The sequence below is a fragment of the Hydra vulgaris genome, chromosome 11 (genome assembly GCF_038396675.1).
Source record: "Hydra vulgaris chromosome 11, alternate assembly HydraT2T_AEP".
Classification (NCBI taxonomy): domain Eukaryota; kingdom Metazoa; phylum Cnidaria; class Hydrozoa; order Anthoathecata; family Hydridae; genus Hydra; species Hydra vulgaris.
Window position 1 is genome coordinate 28,232,501 of NC_088930.1, and position 20,923 is coordinate 28,253,423.

General features: G+C 30.1%; 1 protein-coding gene and 1 long non-coding RNA gene across 3 annotated transcripts in view; one reads left to right on the forward strand and one right to left on the reverse strand.

Moving 5' to 3' along the window:
* Positions 1-6,013: 6,013 nt before the first annotated feature.
* LOC136087561 (uncharacterized) lies at positions 6,014-7,316 on the reverse strand. The gene is made up of 2 exons (XR_010641875.1): positions 6,924-7,316; positions 6,014-6,839 (listed from the first exon to the last, which is right to left on the reverse strand). It is a non-coding gene; the product is annotated as an uncharacterized LOC136087561 (long non-coding RNA).
* Positions 7,317-14,431: 7,115 nt separating this feature from the next.
* Positions 14,432-20,923, forward strand: part of LOC136087562 (zinc metalloproteinase nas-13-like) — a 72,763-nt gene continuing 66,271 nt past the window's right edge. The window contains exon 1 of one of the 2 annotated variants that reach the window (XM_065810677.1): positions 14,432-14,567. The gene's annotated coding sequence lies outside the window, so the exon portion shown is untranslated. Of the gene's footprint in view, positions 14,568-14,727; positions 14,752-20,923 lie in introns of those variants that run through there. The other variant, XM_065810678.1, reaches the window with a different exon arrangement.

The window sequence follows — 20,923 nt, forward strand, 5'->3', positions numbered from 1 at the left end:
AGAAAAAGGTGTTGTAGATAAGTGGAAAAGAGAAAGTAAAATTGTTGCTATGGACGTTGCTAAGAAGGTTATTTTTGACTATGATCAAATAATCAAGAAATAGACATACTTATGTGTTTTTTTTTTGAAAATTTTAATTCAGAATCAGATTCCTCGTTAATTTTTACACTTGAAATATGAAAAACCAAAAATTTCAAAAAAAAAAATTTTTTGTCATTTTGACAGGGGTGAGCCCTTAAGTACCTTTCTTTCTATTTTTTTCTTTTTTTTTTTTTTATGTTCTTTATTACAATATATAAGATAAAAATACAAATAAATAAAAGAAAAAAAATTACAAGAGAAGATACTGTTAAAATATAAAGAATAACAAAAATATATTTGTACTAGTGTACCTACAAATACACTTCTAGAATGGGAATTTGAATCTACACCTTTTCAAAATGTAATTGAGAACTTTTTCAAGTTCTCAATTACATTTTTGTAATTGTTGTAATTAAGAAAAGTAAGATGTAATTAAGAAATACAACATGTAAATTAGAAGTCGCAAAATGTAATTAGAAAAACAAAAGTTGTAATTAAGAAATCGTAATATGTAAATGAGAATACATTATTTGTAATTGCGAATTCACAATATAAGCTTAAAGGTCATTATAAAAGATCTTGAACATACATTTTAATATAATCCAATTTGTAGACATGAAACACATACAATTGAACAAGCTGAAAGAAAACATTATGTTTTATCTTCATCGAATGATAAAAGAAGAGTTATTGAATGTGCTGAGCTAGAGAATGTGTCGAATATAAGACAGCATACAATTGGGTCCACAGCGGAAATTTAAATTTCATTGGAAGAGATGTAGTTACCGCCAAAACCACGAATATCTTTTTCATCACTTTTTTATTTTACTGATAATATATTTTTATTTATTGAAAATGAACCCATATAACCACATTAGTCAAATTAGGATCCAACCTAAAATTACAAGGTAAACTAAGGAAACAAAATTAAAAATACAAGGAGCTTCTTTCTGATAATCTATGTTATAGACTTTTCTCAATTACAATTTTAATCTTCTAAATTACATCTTACGTTTTTTAATTACATCTTCCATGTTCTAAATTACATCTTACGTTTCTTAATTACAACTTCAAGTTCTCAATTACAATCTTAAAAAGGTCTAATAAAGGTGGAAAGAAAGGGGAAAGGGAGGGGGGGAGTCAATAAAGGGATCGGGTGAAAATTGTTTCTTTTATGCATAATAAAATATAAAAATACTTAAGTTGAATAAAAGAATTCCATTATGACAAAAGATATTGAACACAAAAGACCAAAAAACACAATGCCTAAAGCATTTCTTTCTCTTAAACTATATTTATCTTTATAAAACTTCCAACCTGACACCATGTTACAATACAAGTATTTTTTATAAAAATCTTAATTCATGAATCCAAACTAATATTTTTTACAAAACACGCCTAGAACTAAGGATGTACAGGAAATCCGTTCTGGCCGGGATTTCTGACTTTTTTTTTTTATTATTATTTTTTTTTTGTCTTATAAATTTATTCAAGTCGTAAACCATAATATAAATACAAATAGCAGGGGCAAGAAAAAGACATAATTTGTCTTATCACTAAGTCCCTTAGTATATACCTTAAAAACATATACCTTAAATATAAAACTATACCTTAAATATAAAACAACAAAAATTAAAAAACGTAACATTATATAATATAAAACGTTTTCTAAAGACTTTATAAAGTAAAAATCATCGATCCTATAGTCCTACTTTAACTTTTTGTTTTTGTACTGGTTAAGAAAAATAAAAAAAAATAAAAAAATAATAATTAGTACAAAGAAACTATTAATAAGAAATATAAATATAATTATTATTACTAAAAAGTATGCAAGCAAATACACATAATCCTGAAGCTTTCCTTTTACACCAGCATATACCTTGAAATATGTGAATATAATTCTTATAAATCATAACTTTTTATAATAAAAAAAAGAGAGAAAAAAAAAAGAATTAAAGCAATAAACTGTTATTGCTTTAATTCTTTTTTTTTCAATAAAGTTGCACAGTCCTTTTCTAAGATCGTCAAGCCGATTATGACAAACCTCTAATTGTTGGGTAAGTTTAACAGTAGCAATCATTAAAACTTCAGAAAAAGTTGAGCGCTACGTCGTTCATCAATAGTTTTTGCTTCATTTTGATCTTAAACTCATTAAGCCTAGAAATTGTTTTAAGTTCATTAGTTAATATTTTATTCCAAAATTCAGTCGCCGCAAAATAACTTTTGGGTTAAATATAACTGTTATTTGAAAATCTGGTTAGATATCTATTCTGATTCATTTTGAATAGAGGGTATAATATTTTAGGAGATATATAATAATAGGAGTGGTCCTAATATAGATCTCTGACGAACCCCACATGTTATGTTCATATTGGTCGTTTTACCTTCATTATAAGAAATGTATTGTTTTCGATTTGACAAATAGCTTTTAAACCACGCAATATTTATATGTTTAATACCATAGTTTTCTAATTTTATTAATAAAATGTAATGATTGACAGTGTCAAAAGCCATACTGAGATCAATAGATGCACCTAATGTATATTTATTTTCATCAAATGATTTAAAGATATCATGAACAAGATGAACAATAGCCTGATAAGTAGAGTGGCTCTTTTTAAAGCCAAATTGATTATTATAGAGAATATTGTTTGCAACTAAAACGTAATACAATCTTTTGTACATAATGTGCTCAAATAACTTTGAAACTTTGTACATTTCGATTCCGGCCGGAAATACAATACTTTAGGCCGGAATGCCGGAATTTATTTCTTATTTTTATTTTAATAAGCAGGTGACAGGTGACAGACTTTTTAAACCAAATATGAAACTCATAGTCCTCTAAGACGTGATTTTCATTACTTGTAAACCTTTTTACAAATAATGATAATCAGGACACGATTTTCATTACTTGTAAACCTTTTTACAAATAATGAAAATCACGACATGATTTTCATTACTTGTAAACCTTTTTACAAATAATGAAAATCAGGGCATGATTTTCATTACTTGTAAACTTTGGTAACATGACCAAAAAAGTCTGTTGTTGTCCTTTCGGACAAAGTACCTAAAACATAAAAATTTAAATCTTTTGCTGACATCCAATCCGGAAATTCACTTGAATTTGATGAATAAAATTACTGCTTTTTTAAATATTTGACGATTGTATATGTGCCTCTCTCAAGTATATCTATGAGCAATATATCACTAAAACCTTGAAAAAAATGTATGTTTGCTGAAATTCAATTTTCTAAAAGGATTTTAATAATTCCAACAAAATAAATTACAAAAGAAACACAAGGTACATAAACAATTTTATTCGGAGACAAAATAATGTACAAAGTTTTTCAAAGTTTTTCTGCATAATATTTCATTTTTTCAAATACTCTTCTTTTGGTATTTTAATGACTTCTTGATGGCTTTGCGGTTATTGAGCAAGACTTGACTTTTTGTCCTTCTTTACAAGTGGTTGCAATTGTAGTCGAGAACACACTTGAGCAAATTATGACCACACTCAGGGTGGCTTGGTTGTCTCTTGAATCCATCCCAGTGCACTTGAAATTGGCATATAAAGCCTCTGTTGCCTGTTCACTGAAAACTCCAAGACTTTGTCCATGAATGCTGATAAAGTGTGGCATATAAAAAAAGATTAAGAAAGTTTCCATAGCAGGCAGATCTCACCTCGTTAAACTTTCAAAATGTTTCTACTGAAACTGAAAGCCTGGAATGTACAATGAGCTTCAGCGAGACTCTGGAGTTTGTCTATGTTTTTCAGCAACTTGTGGCAATCATTTCCGGCAAAATAACCACCATGGTAGGGCTGAATGGCAAGGTGAAGAGAGGCCGACCTCACTTGCTCTTGGCCAAACTTGACAAAGGCTCTTGAATAAATGGTTCACAACCCCAAGAAGCAAGTGCAATTTAATTAGAGGAATTAGTTCCAAATTCAGTTGATCATCTGGCAAATCAGGAAGGGGGAAATGAACTGAGTTTTTGAAATCTTTTGCTGTCTTTAGGTTTGTTACCTTCCTGAAAAATGTTTGATAGCCTCTTTTAAGAAATTCGATGCTTCTCAAAGCTCCAATGTCACTGAGTTTGCGTGATTCAGCTTTACACACGAACAAAGGTCCTCTACATCAATACAAAGCACAACTTGACTTGCGGTAGCTTCTGTATCGGCATTTTCAAAGGATGTTGTTAAGGAAATGGTGAAAATATCATAAAGGTTTTTGCCTATGTCAGCAAATATTTGGAAAAAGTAAAACTTAACAACTCTGCATGCGCCAACTTAGTTCAGTCTAGTGGCCAGCTGTCTCGTTTTTAAATTTAATTAGCCAGTACTTAATTGTACTTGCAAGCTATAGTCAAGCTTTATGGAAGTGGTGTCTGGTGCAGACAGTGCCGTAGCTTGTGGATTTGGTCCCCCCCCCCCCAAAAAAAAAAAAACTAGCCATTAAGGCACCAATTTTTTTTTATTTTTTCTAAAAAAGTGGATACATTTTACAGATTACTTCAAAATAACTGGGTACCTGACATATTTTAACGTCGCCGTTCATAAGACTAAATACAATCAAATTAACGCTTAAATTCAATTAGATATATTTTATAATTGTTAAATTGATATAGAGTTACTAGTGAAGAGTTTCTTTAACTACTGTAAATGCATTACGCAGATAATAGAAGTACGTCGCAAACCATGAAAAAAAGGGTTTGCGACGTGTTTTCATGCTTGCAAACTCATTTATTATGCCTTCATAACTTAATGTTCTTGCAACCTCGTTCTCAATAGACAGCATTGCTAAGGAAGACAAACGTTCATCGACCATTGTTGACCTATTTAAAAATATAAAGAAATAAAGCTACACGTATTTATGTATAATGAAGCAAGATTATTTATACTAACCTATGAAATGTTTAAATTAGTTTTAACTTGCTGAAGCTACGTTCTGCACTTGCAACAATAACTGGTAATTACTGTAAGAATGATTCGTAACGCAATAACTAGATTGGGATAAGTTTCTTGCAGCTCTTCTTTGTAGATGTAGTTTAGGAAGTCATATGCAGATTTTAGGAGAGCATTTTTTTCCTCCTTTATAACTATGACAAAACGTTTTAACTCCGATTTTAAATCCTCGGAATCTATATCAGCAAGCTTTATTTGCAAATTTTTGTAATAAGCAGACAGAGAATTTTCATTACAAGCTTTGATAAGACTCTCAGATCGATAAAGAATTAGTGGCAAAAAGAAATCTGCTTTATACTGATGCTCAGGTTGCCAAGTGTGATCAGCACACTCGTATGAATAAATCGATTTTTTTTTCGTGAACGCACCATCGAAAAAACCTTTTCAATACCCAATACTTCTGCGATTTCTGATGCCTTAACACGTGCGTCAGAAAATCCATTTTCGCGATACTCATAAAAAAACGCTTTTGTTGCATTTATTTCACTAGCTAATGTCGAGAGAGGTTGCAGAACACTGAAGCAGCTTACTTGATTTGTTAATTTGAAATAAAACGTCATACCAAATAATGATTGATAATAAGAAAGGCCATGTTCTAATATATTCTGTCAGCGATCGTACATCTGTGGCTGTTGCCCCATCTCTTTTTTCTAAGGCATGTTCTCCCGATTTTTCAAGTGCCTCTAAGATTTCTTTTAAATAGAAGCAAAGTGGTTTAACACAGTTTATTCTACTTTCCCATCTGGTATCTGATTGTGGCTTGACTGAAATTGCCACGCATGATTTTAAAATTTCCCATCGAGGAGGAGACTATGAAAAGAGCGTGTATAACCTTGAAAGAACACCAAAAAAAGAAATTGCACTGATGGATGACAGTGCACCATCAACAATAACAAGATTGAGTGATTGGTTAGCACATGGAACATATAATGCCTTAGGATTCATTTCCAGAAACCTTGCTTGAACACCTTTACTTTTTTTTTTTTTTTTTTTTTTTTTTTTTTTTATTTTAGGTGCCCCAAGAAGTCCTAACGGTCTTGTCACAGAGCACCGCGGAAATGCATTTAACCAGGAAGTTCACGCCTCCTTCCTTACCGTGACGCGAAAATATGTCCAGAGCTCGTTTCGAACCTGGATCTCCTGCTTATAAAGCAAGCGTTCTAACCACTGCGCCACGGCTGCAATAAATTTTCCTTTCATATTAGCACCATTAATTAAGATTGACCTCGACAGTCTAAAATATTTAGATCCCAATTTTTTGCCTGATTTAAAAATGCATTGAAAAGCTCTTTTCCAGTGTTATCATTTACTGTGAGATATCCAAAGAAATTTTCGGAAATGTCGATACCTACTCCAGGAGTACATGTTACTGATCGCAGAATAATGCTCATTTGTTCTTTGTGCGAAACGTCTGGCGTACAATCTAAAATAATAGAATAGTATTTTGCCTTTTTTACCTTAGAAAGGTTTTTGGATTCAATCTCCCTGGCTAAAAGTCTAATCAACTCGTTCTGTTTGTCATTGCTCAAATAGTGCTCCTTGGTTTCTTTGTCCTAAATTCTTTGCATTAGCTCATTGAGAACGGTATCATACTTAGCCAGTAATTCAAACACCCCAAAAAAGTTTCCATTGCTCTTTGAACCAACGGCTGTGTCTGAACCAGGGAATGCAAGATTTCTTGCAGAAATAAATAAGGTAATGTCTAGTATCCTTTCTAACACAGCCCTCCAAAATATCCGCTCTTTATGAAGCAACTTTTGTTGTTTCTCGTCTATGGTAGCTTGATTTGCAATGCCTGCATTACCAAAATTGAGGAAAAAGAAATTAATTAAGAAAAAAAAAATAACAAAGCAACAAATTAAAGAAAATATCAGTTAACCTTTTCGTAAAGTCATCCATTGTTCAAAGCACTTGAAATGTGCACTGCATGTTTCGTGTTCTTTAAGTTTTTTTGACAAGCCCTCCCAAGTGTTCATTCCTTGCCGGAATGGTGAAGAAGTTACCCCGAAAAGTTTGCAACAAAAACAAAACACTTTATTGCTGTTCAAAGAATATATGAGCCATGTGCGCTCAAAGATTTCTCCATTCTTCATCTTGCGGTTATAATAATTCAGTGAAAATCGCCTTCTTTCTAAATTGTATGGAAAATCAATTTCGATCTTTTTGAAACCACGTTTAACAATGTCACACCTCTGCGATTTCCTCCCTGGCTGCAGCTTTTTCTCTTCTCTTAGTGGTACCACTTTTCACTTTTTTCATACCAATAATTATATCCTGGTATACTATCGAAATATAATTATAAATTTTTGGAAACCTTTATTGCTTGTTTTTTTTTTTTTATATAAAAAACTAACAACGCATAATAATAATAATAATAATAATAATAATAATAATAATAATAATAATAATAATAATAATAATAATAATAACAAAAAAATCAGTTCAATGATAATGGCCTTATAACCATTTGAACTTTAAAATAAACAAATGCAAAGCGTAACAGTTTTCCAATGCTATACATTTGTTTCTTTAAAAGCAATGCGATTTAATTGAAACAAATAATAGACTTTTTATTTCATAGTATTAAAGCAAAAGTAATAACATATAGCATAGTAATAAAATAAATTATTACCAAGATAAATTGTGAATCGCCAAAAATAAAAAACGATTTATAATTTATAAATAAATAAACATTGAAATATGTAATCTAAATACAAATTATAATAATATATGACCTAATAAAATATGCGAATTAAACACCTAATAAAATATGCGAATTAGAGAAATATATTTCTTCGCACGGTTGGCTGCTGCTTAATGGTTTCTTTTTAACGGTTTGACAGATTTTTATAAAGCTCGCGTTTTTCATAAAATTCGGACCTCGGGAGTTAAACATTTTTTTTTATTTTTTTTCTACATGAAAAATATTATTGCTTTTTTCACGCTTGCTTAATTTTGGTAATATCGTGTTTAAAAGGCCATGTTTTTTTATTAATAGTAACAGTAACTATATATATATTCAAATATTCTTATAAAAAATGCAAAAAAAAAATTTCAAATTACAAAAAGGGCCCCTAAAAATGCTGGGCTCCCCCCCCCAGTTGGGGTGTGTGGGGGAGCCTAGCCACGGCTCAGAGATGAACCTAAATAAAGAAAAACACAGTGGTAATACTTTGCTTATAGCTATATACCTACTTTCCTTCGAAAATGCAAATTTTTTACCTTGTCGTACTGGTAGACATTTTTCTCCTCGTACTGGTAGACATTTTTCTCTTGACTGAGTCGGATTGTTCCATCAGGAGAGGATGGTGTGTTTTTGATTACTGAAAAAGCAATTTTTTGGTCTCCAAGAGCATCAGCCTGAGCAAGTTTTTACAAATTTGCAAGTCTGGTTTCAGATGTACAATTGTATGGGTATCCACGATTGAGAACTGTGAGGCATTTGAACACTGTTTTACGGCAAATGCAGCTGGTGTGGATAGACGTGTGGAAGTGCTGGGTTGGCTGGCAGCTTGCAATGGATGAAGCTGATTTAATTGGATTCGTCCAATGACGCAAATGAGGTTGTCCAATGACGCAAATGGAGTCGTCCAATGACTGCAAATGAGGCAGTGGCATGCAAGACTTGTCCTTGTCAGTGGTTTGATTTTGATCGCATTTTCAATTTTTTAGATGCAAACTCTCAACAATTTATAACATGCGCGTACAACAATATGGGTTAATCTGAAGACAGTGGTGTTTCCCGGAAAAAATGCCAAAAATGATGGTTTAGCACATTTGCTAGTTGTGAGTGACCCCGGCTCCGGGTAAAAATAAGACTTTTTGCAAACCCGGCCCCGGCTCCGGCATAATTGTAAGATTTAGCAGGGATTGATAGCTGGGGCTAGAAAAAAATTTATAATATTTTTGTATTATAATTTATATGTACATTTACTATTTATTACATACTGGCATATATTTATATATTTTTAAACTCTAATTTACTTTCAACAAGATTGCAAGCAACCACTGTTAAGCTATGAGTTACTTTAAAATAGAGGACAGGTTAAAATACTAGAAAATGGTTAACTGAAGACTTTAAAAGTTGCAGAATGTATTAAAAATAAAACACGAAGATGAGGAAGAGTTAAAAAACTTTTTTGATGCGCAAGAATAAAATACTGAATTCATAAAAGTTTTTATAGCATAAAGGACAGATACAGTAAAAGTATGTAACTTGTTGAATAAGAAGCCAAGTAAGAATGAGTTTTTGTTTATCGTAATAGTGATGATAGCTCGTTTGAACATTGATCATGATAGTATTTGTAGAAAAAAGAAAGAAATGAAACCTTGCAACAATGGGAGAGTGGTTCAAGCTTGGCAGATAAAAGAGGTCTAACTCCATTTACAATTTTTTAGACTTTGTCTAAAAGTAAGAGAGTTGTTATTCGTCAATACCAACAATATTGCAATATTTTTTTGCTGCAACTAAATGAGTTTTGTTGCCTTAAAAAAAATATAAATCCACAAGCCACTGCAAGCCTTAGGCTGTTACTAAGTCCTTAGCTAATTTAGATGTAAAATTTTTATGAAGATTGTTATTGTAGATAATTTGATAGACTTTAATTATGCAGTTGGAAAGAAATAATTTATTAATCTCAGAAACTTAATATAAAGAAACTAATAGTAGAGTGAAGACTAATCGTAGGATAGTTAGAAAGGTCAAAGTGTTTTCTAGAGTTTTGAAAAATTGGAACCACTTGTTTAGCACTTTTTAAAAGTTTTCAAAAATTGAAGAGAATTCTAAAGAACTCTTTTTTAAGACTATAATGGAAATCTTGTCTGGAGCACAAACTGTAAATGTGTTCAATTGAGAATTAACTTTAGCATAAGAAGCTATAGTGATTTTAATGTTTAACGATCGGTTAATCTGTTTCACTGGCAGGAAGAGTGTAGCCATTAGATTCAAGAGTTGAATTAGAGTAAGATTTTTTTGCAAAAAACTCTGCATTATTCTGGTGAGAAGTAAAAATTCAGACCCATGAATTAGAGAATAAATTTTAGACTTACTTTAGTTAATGACACTGTTATACAGTGTCATTAACTAAAGTAAGTCTAAAATTTACACACAAAAAATACACACAAAAAACCTGGTATTTCTGCTCTGTTTCCTTAGGATACTATCATTTGCCATTTTTATGCTATGCTTTAAAAGAGGATTGTATTTAAAATTATTAACCGAATTTTTTATTTATATGACTGCTGATAATATAGAATCTTGCAGTTCAATGTCAGAAAATGCAAAAACTATTATATCTCAGAGTTGTTAGTGGGTTGGGTTAACCCATGGGTTGGGTTGGGTTGGGTTGGGTTGTGTTGGGTTGAGGAAGTATAACCCACTGATAACCCACGCCTTAGCTGCATTTTCATTGTATTTTCGCCGTTTCACCGTTATGTTTATTTCATTATTTGCGCTTAAGATTTAACGGATTTGCTATCGAATGACGCAGTTTTATTAAAGCCAACCGTCGAATTTACGTCAACACATCGATATCCAGGCCGCTGTATTAATGTAAATAAAAATAATTTTTAATAATTAGTGTAATAGAAAACTGCTCTTGCGTCATCGAAAGCATAATTACTTTCGATGACGCAAGAGCAGTTTTTTACAGTTAGCGATTAGAGCGTTTTTTTCTGCGTGAATGACGTCATATAGCAAATTCATCGCTGAGTACGGCTATATAAACAGCATAAAATTAAATTAAAAGCATCATAATAATTCAAACTAAGCATGATGGCGAATGCCGATGAATTAGAAAATAAATTGAAACGTTACCCCAATAATTATTTATTCAAACCGTACGAGGCTGCAAAATCTGCGATTTGGGATAGGTTTACTTTAATATTTGAAAAGCGTGACGTTGCCGGAAATGGAGAGCCATCGAGTGTTGAATTGAAATATTTCTGTGCGTGTACCGTATGCAAAAAAGTGTGTGCGTATAAGTCTGCTGATGGTCTAAGCTGCTTTGGCACAAAAAATCTCATAAATCATGCAAAATTATGCGGCACGAAGGACAGCAAACAACTGCAGATTCGTCAATGTTTCGCGTTAAAGTGTCAATTGACAAAAGATGACTGTGACCTTATGAAAAGAAAAGAAGTAGAATTCTGTGCTGATGGTTATCATTCTTTTCGATCTGTCGAACACGATGGTTTTAAGAGACTGCTTCAAACATGTGTTGACTTTGGCGCGAAGTATGGAAAATTTGACATCACTGACGCTCTAGTTAAACGTGAAACTGTAACGCAAGCTACACGGCTACAAGCTGCAGAAATAAAGAAGAGAATAATAGACGCTATTAAGGAGCCTATCGAAGATGGAACAATTTCACTGTGTCTCGACTTGTACACTGACGACTACAGGAAAAAAGCGTACCTTGATGTTCATGCTTCGTGGATTGACCGACAATTTTGCGTACAACATGCAGCGTTGGCCATTCGCCACTTTGGGACTGAAGCTCACACGGGTGTCAACATATCAACTGCGGTGAATACCATCTTCGCTAATATAGTGCTCATTTATGTTAAAGCTGTTCTTTGTTAGTTTGCTTACTAACACATATAGTGACAGTAACTGAGTAACAACATATTATTTGTATCTAATATGGTTGTATAGGCTAGAATGTATTAAAATGTCGCCAATTTAACGGTATAATTATACATGTTTGCATGCACTCCGTGGGTCAACCCATGGGTTGGGTTGGGTTCATGTAGCAGTGGGTTGGGTTGGGTTGGGTTCAATTTTCTTAACCCACTAACAACTCTGTTATATCTATATAGTAATATGGACAAGATTATAAAAATTATAATCTATTCCATATTACTATTGTAATCAGACTCAGACTCAAATAGTTCATCTAACTGCTTGTCGTCATTCTTCTCTAAACGGTTATCACCATTGGAGGTGTAACCATTATATTTGCAAGGGTCAGTGCAAATTACACTAGCTTTATTAAAAGAACTTTTTGTGGAACAATTGCAACAACAATAACAATGAACAAAGCACCTTTAAAAAATCGATTTAAATAATCTGTATAAATATCACAAATCTGTATAAATATCACAAAAATAAACATATGATTTAAAAAATTTGTAATTATCTGAATTAACTGATTCTTCTTGTTCAACCCTGCAATAATATAAACAACGTTGTAAATAGTTGAGAGTTTGTGAATGTGAAAAGCATTCATTCACTCTCTAATGAATACTCTCTAATAATGAATGGCAGCTTGCCGGGGCGGCGCGGCAAATTTTTTTTAGCGGTCTTCGTTGATATATCAACTTTTTGTTCCAATCTATTTAGTCTCCACGCATAATTTAGCAGTTCATCCATTAGGTTCACCCCTTTTTCACTCAACATAATCAAAAGCACCAACAGAAAAGATTACTAATCTGTGGATAGCATTACGCATTTTGCTGCCAATTCCAGTGACAATGACCGGCTGAAGTTAACTAAAATTTACATAGGTACACCAATGACGCAAGAAAGATTGACGTCGCTTGCAATACTCGATTGAAAACAAAGAGGCAAAAAAATTCAACTGTAGAAAAATTGTTGAAAAATTTTCCGTAGGAAAATCTTGAAGAACATGGATATAAATTTACCTATTTGTCAGTAATTCAAGTTTTCATTTAGAATTGCACTCTTTGAACTGTTTGATTTCCTTAACTTACAGCCCTTAAATCTGAGTGATATTTATCCTTATGGTAGATTGGAAGGTGGTGTAAGTATTAAAGTATTGGAGGCAGTACAAAAAGCTTATATATGCGACTATTACTGGAGGGAAGGGGGGATCACAACTACGTTTGCCCGAGGCCGCCAACCTTAGGGACGGCCTAAATTTATATTTGTAGCAAGTTTATATGAACCATTATGATAACATGATGTACAACGACTAACAAAAATAAACAAAGTAAGTTAGCATTTAGTTTAGTCACTATACCTTATCGGAGATATCCTCAGGAGATATCCCTATATAGAAATAAGAGTTTGGTCTATTAAACGTTGATATTAGGCTCTCTATAATAAATTCTCTCTATAAATTTTTCAAAATAACTTTTTTTTAGTATCTCAAGTACTGATCACGAGTTTTGTAATTTTTTTTCTTTTTATTCAGCATAATCAAAGTTGTCATCGAACCACAAAACGATTGTCAAACGATCATCGAACCACAAAACGATTGTCAAACGATCATCGAACCACAAAACGATATAGTTTGTCAAACGAATCAGAAAAAAAGCTGTGTTAGGCTTTTGAAACTGTGTTATGCCTTTTCTGCCTTTGAATCATTTTAATGTTTATTTATTTCTTAACTTGTTTATCAACTGCTCGTTGTTTTGTTTACCAGTATTCCCGCTTAAACGCAGCAACTCATTATAACGTTGCCTCTTGTCAATGTTCAGATGTATACCGTTGGTATATGTAACTGGAAAAGTAAAATGTTAAAAAGATTTATATCGTTGGTATATGTAACTCGAAAATGTTAAAATAGCTCCAAAAAAAATGAATAAAACATGAAATTTCAGTTTTTATTATTTTCAATTTGCAAAATTTCTAATATTTAATTTAATAATAATAACATATTTTTGTTTATTCGCTTTCCTAACTAGTTTTCTGTGTTGTTTTTATTCACCATACAAAATTTTTATAAACTGTTTTTGTAAATGGTATAGAAGTTTTGTGTTATTAAAATATGACAGTGCCTAGCAAATATACTTGTAGTGGATTTGCAGTGGATAGATATTTTAAGTGGTTCATTGGAATTTTGCTCATTGGTTAGTTATTGGATCATTAGTGACATCCGCTATAAGCGGTCAGCCAATAACATTCCCACATTTGATAGCGTGGCTAGTTCATTTTGGCGGTTGCCACTAATGGTCCACTACGTAACAAATGAGCAAAACTCAGGGGACCGCTCAAAATGTATAAATAGATCCATTGAAATTCCGCTTTAGAATGTTTGCAGAGTATTGAGCTAAAATACAACAGTATTGAATTAAAATAGTCATTTTTAAGTTTTAATTTTACATTGTAGCATTAAAAAACGTCGACACTGCTAGTTTTTTGCCGTCATTTATCTCATTGTATTATATTAGAGTAGTCACTTATCTCATTGTATTATATTAGAATAGTCACTGATCTCATTGTTCGTAGAATTATATTATAATAAAACTCAAGTGAAATAAAATCAGTTTAATATACTTAATATTTTAATATACTTTATAAGATATACTATTATGATTGTTCCTATTAAATCTCATCAAACAAAATCATCTATTATAAAGTATTATATTTCATCAAACTGCCATCTATTATAAGGTATCATATTTCATTTTAAAACATATCGTATAACATAATAAACACTCGTAAGAAACATTTTAAACTTTTTGTCAACTAATCAATATAATCTGATTGTGTTTAATTTGATAATTTTTATGTTATAAATTTAACTTTGTTGTTTGCTATAAAAAAGAAACCGAAACGGTAAAATTTCTTTATATTCTTTTAATTCATTTGTTGTTTTTATTTCTTTAAAAAACTAAACTACTCGATATTATTTGTCCTTATAAAATAATAATAATAATAAATAAACAAAACAAAAAACAAAAAAAAAAATTCTTAGAACAAAGTTCCTTGTATCAGATGTGAAAATTAGGCTATTATAGATGTAAGTGTTACTTTATTTATTACGCAATTTTAAATGTCGAAATAATTGTAAAGAAGACGGAGTTAACGTAAAGACAGATGTCCAGACGAAGCCATTAATTAAGATGATGAATTTAGCGTAAATTTACTTAAATTACTTAATTTAAAATTACTTATTTTAATAAAATTACTTCTACATAATTTTTATTAAAAATAGTTTTTATTCTATCTAGTCACCAGATCTCAAAATTAACCTGAAAAATATCTAATGTTTTTATCAAATTGACTCAGTACCAAGTTCTTTTGTATCAGACGTAAAAAAACTCAAAAAAATAAACTCCTAACAGAGAGAGAGAGAGAGAGAGAGAGAGAGAGAGAGAGAGAGAGAGAGAGAGAGAGAGAGAGAGAGAGAGAGAGAGAGAGAGAGAGAGAGAGAGAGAGAGAGAGAGAAGAGTAAGAAATAATAGTTATTGAATCATCTACAGGGTGATAGTGGAATGGAGGCGAGTCAAAAATGATGAAAACCTTTAATTGGTTAATTCTTATGCACAATTATTATTTATGTTTACTTTATGATTTAGTTAAAAGTTGAAGTGTACGCCCATCTACTGATTTAAATAGGGATAGGCGCAGTGGAATAAACATACATCGGTAAAGGTTTTGGCTCCGGCAGGCAGTCTAATTAATTAAAAAACCTTTTTTTTAAAAGTTAGGCCATTTAATAAAAGTGTTTTTTAAATTATAATAAATTAATTTTAAGCTTTAACAACATTAGCTTTTTCAAAAAAAAATCTGCAATAACAAAATCCAAGTTTAATTCAAAAACAAAAAACAGAGATTTAAGAAAGAGAAAATATTTAACTACAGTGTATGATCTGTGAAAAATATCTGGAATATGGAAACTAAAACGTAAAAACAAAGACACAAGTTAGCAAAATTCCGAAAAAAAAAAATTGCAATTAAAAATGGTATAAATATTCTGAAGCATATGCCGATTGTCTATAAAAATATTTTCATGAAGTATATAAATCAAAAGAAATTAAATTAAAATAAATCATAAGAATTAAAAATAAATATCATAAGAGGAGAGGGGCGCAAAATACAAAAAGAATAAAGTAAAAATACATCAGTGTTGTGTAAAATTGTAAATTATGCTGTGTTAACACCAGATTCTCATTGGGAAATGGTTATATAACGACAGTTACCCGAAGAAAAAGTAAGGGTAGTATAAAATAGTTTTCTTTTTTGATCCAATAAAGTTTTTTAAAAAACTAAAAAGAATTTTTGATTTGCTTTGTATATTTTAAATTCAGAAATTGGAAAAATAATTCTTTCAGAAAGTCAATTAAATCTTTTAACTATTTCATTTTATTCTTTTCATATTCATATAATATTATACATATGTATATATTTGTATATGTATGTATGAATGTTGTATATATATATACATATGTATATATATATATATATATATATATATATATATATATATATATATATATATATATATAATATATATAATATATATAATATATATATATATATATATATATATATATATATATATATATATGTATATATATATACAGAGTCGTGGCTAGGCTACCCCACACACCCCAATTGGGGGGAGAGCTGCAAATTTAGGGGGCCTATTTTGCAAATTTAGGGCCCTTATGCAAATGTGAGAAGATTTTTTATTTTTTATTTTAGTAATACCTAATGTAAATGTTTTTAAGATTTTGGGGCCGTTAAAACAGGTTTTGAAAGGTCTCTCGGGCCCAATAGCCACAACAAGGTTTATATATACTAGCAGTAAGCAACCCGTAATACAGGTTATTAGTAATTAAATCATTGCTTATAGTTAACGACAAAAAAATACTACAATAACATCGTTAAGTTCTTTTTAAAATCTGTTACACACCGCAGGTACCATAAAAAAAAAGCCAAGTAAAGCCTACCAACACCTAAAAAAAGAAATGATAAATAATTATAATTTGTAATAACAAAAGTATCATTTGCATTTTATTGTTAGTAGAATATAACAGATAATAATATAACAAAAAACATAAAGAATTAAAAAAATAGCTATAACAGCCCAGCTCTATCAACACAAAACACAGAAACAATAGCGCATAGCATAAGATATTTGTACGCACACATTACAGACATTACTGTCTCTCCAACATAATTAAAAAAGAAAAGATTATCAAAAGGCTAGACAACTTAACGTAAAAACACGGCTGAATAAATCACAAACTAATAAGATATTTTATCAACTAAAATACTTGAACTAAAAAGATTTTATTTGTTTCAATATTGAACAATTATGGTTAAACAATTTGAATAATTATATCATAAAATAGCAAGCAACTCGTAAAATATTTTATATACATGGTCATTATCAATTATGGTATTAAGAAATACGTAAGAGCTCAGTAATTACATGTTTAATTGATGCTCCCTGTACTAATTCTAATTTAACTCTCATCTAACAGAGAGAGGGAGAGAAAGAAAGTGTTTCCAAAGCAGCATATTAAAAAAAGTAAAAGACACGCAATAAATAATATTAACTGGTTTTATTAAGTTACCAGTAAACAAAACTATTTTTACCTTTATTATTTGAAGTTCCAGCTTCTCTCTAACTGTTGACTAATGACTAATAGAGTAAATTTCATATCATTAAATTTACAAAATTAAAACCATGTTTCAACAGTAAGCAAACTAATCAAGTGATGACAAAGGCAACTAAAAAAAAAACATAATTATGTTTGAATTTATAAAAAAATTTAAAATCATTTTAATTTAAAACTGTTATCAACTGTTACTATAATTAGTAAAATTCATTTTTAGTATTGTTCTAAAGTGTTTAAAATCAAATAAACAAACATTAACACTGCTTGACACTGAATTCTGGCAAGTAAGTTTTCTGCTTGCCGAGTAGCATATTTTACATTTCAGCAATAACTAATTTCACTTTGCCTAGTTTTATCTCTTTCATTTGGACAGCAATTATTTTTGCCTATTAGAATTTACACAAATAAATTCTTCGCCTATTAATAGCCATTTCAACTTCACTGTATTCTTTAAACATACTACCAGTAGTATTACTATTGTTACAATTGGATAATAAATAAATGTAAAAGAATCTTACAAATTGTGATCTTTTCTAATTAAAGACTATATTTTTTTAAGTATATAAACAGAAAAGCAATAATATAAACAGAAAAGCAAAAAACCTGGAACAAACATTTTCTTAATTAAAACTTATTTTAAAAAATAAAATAAAATAAAGCTATAGGACTTGCTACATTGTTGATGGCAAAACTACAAAACAGCCTGGTCTAATAATATGATCATTTCCAAGGTTGTTTACATGTTTGTGTAAGGCATCATACTGCTTGCTTCTCTGTTAAGATTAATTGTCTAATTAAAAGTCTATAATTGTAATACTGAGATAATGTAGCATGATTTCTAACCAATGTAGCACATTCAGGGTTGTGAACCAATTGATAATGCCAACCAGCATCACCCCTTAGAAAAAATAAAGAATAAACCATAGGATCTAAGTTGGTAGACATACTTGATATATTTTTAAGAGGATGACCTTTTCGGTAAATAACAACTTCCCTGGAAGCAGGTGGAGCACCATCTTTGCCAACAAATACAACTGCAACATCATGTGAAAGGAGATTATAGCAACGTCTATCTGGCCCTTCAAGTAAAGTCATTTTTATAATAGAGACTGAGCAACCTTCTATAGCTGTTCGGCAAATTTCTTCATCTTCCACTTCAGCTTTGTTTTTAAATGCAGGAGAAATTGGGTTCTCTTCACTAATAAAATTTTGCAATCAAAACATTTAACCATTTAAGCAATGATCATTGTCGCATTCTAAAATTTACTGCTGAAAGTGCTTCATAGATGTATAGTTGACAATATGTCGGCGGAACATCTTGATTTGGCCTAAGATTACGTATACAATACAATATTCTTATGACTTTAAAAATATATATATATCAGCTAGGAGATGTTTGAAAAAAAATTAACTTAACTTTAGATTTATCAGATTATGTATTATGTACAACATAAATACATAATCTAATAAATCTAAAATAAAATATCTAGTGAATAAGTAAATAAATAAGAAAAACATTACATACAAAAAATGAAAGTTAATGTACCTTATAAAGAATAACTGTTATGATTTATCAGAGTAGTAGTTGTTAAATATTATTTCATGTTAGCTTTTAGAAAATAATATATGCTGGTACATCATAATTCCAAATTATTATAGCAAAATCATATAATAAACAGTGTTAAAGACAAAAAAACAAATTGAGATAAAATAAATTGCATATATGACAAAATAATTTGTCTAGGCTTTTAATGAATGATTTAAGGCAGTGATTTTTAATAATAAAATTACCTATTTATCATTTTTAACATAAGACATCAAATGAAGGTAAGCCAAATGTCTATCAACTCAAAAGATAACAAAAAAATAACATCACAGCAACAACACACAATAGCATACATCATAAGTTAATATAATATGCATATAACATAACTTTTATATATAACAGAACATAAGAAACAATATTATGCAAAGTGTTATTAAAATACATTATTATGTATTTTTAGAATAATTAATAATAAAGGCTTGAAAACACCCAGACCTAAAGCAGTAACAGGTTGACACTAAACACTGCTGTGTAACTCTCTGTTATAAGTACATCACTTGGCTGGCAAGGTCGACAAATCTTGCTCTACACGTTTACCAAGTCGTAGCACTTTGAAAACATGGAAACAACATAATATAAACATGTGGTAATCCTTCAGTTAAGCGGCGTAAAATAAAATTATTATTTTGTTTTCTTGCATTGTTTCTAAAACGTCTGAAACATTTTAAAAGCAAAATATTAATTTTATTTTATGCCGCTTAACTGAAGGATTACCACATATGTACCAACTATAAACACAATAAATGTGTTTAAATATGTTAAAGGTTAAATATATACCTTATAAACATATTTAAACACATTTATGTATTTATACCACACCGCATTCATGTATTTATCAAAAACTTTTTAACTTTGATCATAATCTAAACATATACGCAAACCTTTAACAACTATAAAACAACATTTATTAGCATCAATTATTTTTAATATAACAAAGAATGCAGACTACAATTCACATCATTGTAATGAAAAAATTGAAACCATTTAAGAACAAAATTAAAAATTTCTAATAAATAAATATTCAGATACCTTAAAATAAAACGTAACACAACATTCTTTTGACAAATTCCAGAAGAATTTTTATTAACTTTTCTATCCTTATTATTTTTCCTAAGAATATAAAATATTACATATAGATATAGAGAAATATAAAATAGATTGAAATAAACGCAAACTTATGTATATAAACTTACATGACCACAAACAACAGTCTTACTTTATTTAACTTTTCATATTAAATACATAAATAAAATTTTATTCTCATTATTCTTTCTACAAAAAATAATGTTTATCTATAAATAAGAAAATGAATTGAACTTACTAAAAAAGCCATCAGCTCCTCTTAACTTCTTCTAAAAAATGAAACAATACTTGCTTAAAATGTTCTAAAAAGACTAACGACAAAACTGAAACAGTTTACTAAAAAAGAAACATTGTACTCAAAAAACTATTTTACCAGTCATTTTAATTCTAACTTCTTCTAAAAAATGAAAACAGGCTATAAAAATTAAAAAAATAAAAACAACCTACAACAAATAAACAATTATTTAAATTTTTATTTTAAACAATGAACAACATCCAGGGGCGGATGCAGAAAATTATTTGGGTACGTCCAAAAAAAAGGTCCTCTAATTCTAATTAGGACTTTAAGATTATGGTGTAGGGGGCCCATCCCCCCTGGATCCTGGCTGATACCCCATTATAAAGTTATACGATTACACATTACTGTTTCAAATTTATATATTTGTTATTTAAAAAATTCTTTACATTAGATATTATAATATTTTAATAAACAGCCGTGATGTAATAGCTGCATGTTTCAGAAGCAAGATATCCCTGGTTCAAAGAAAGCTTTGGTAAAGAAGGAGGCACAAATTTTCTAGTAAATCCTCTTCAGCTACGCTCTGTGATAAGACTGTTACAACTAAGGGCACCTAAAAACAAAACAAAAAAAC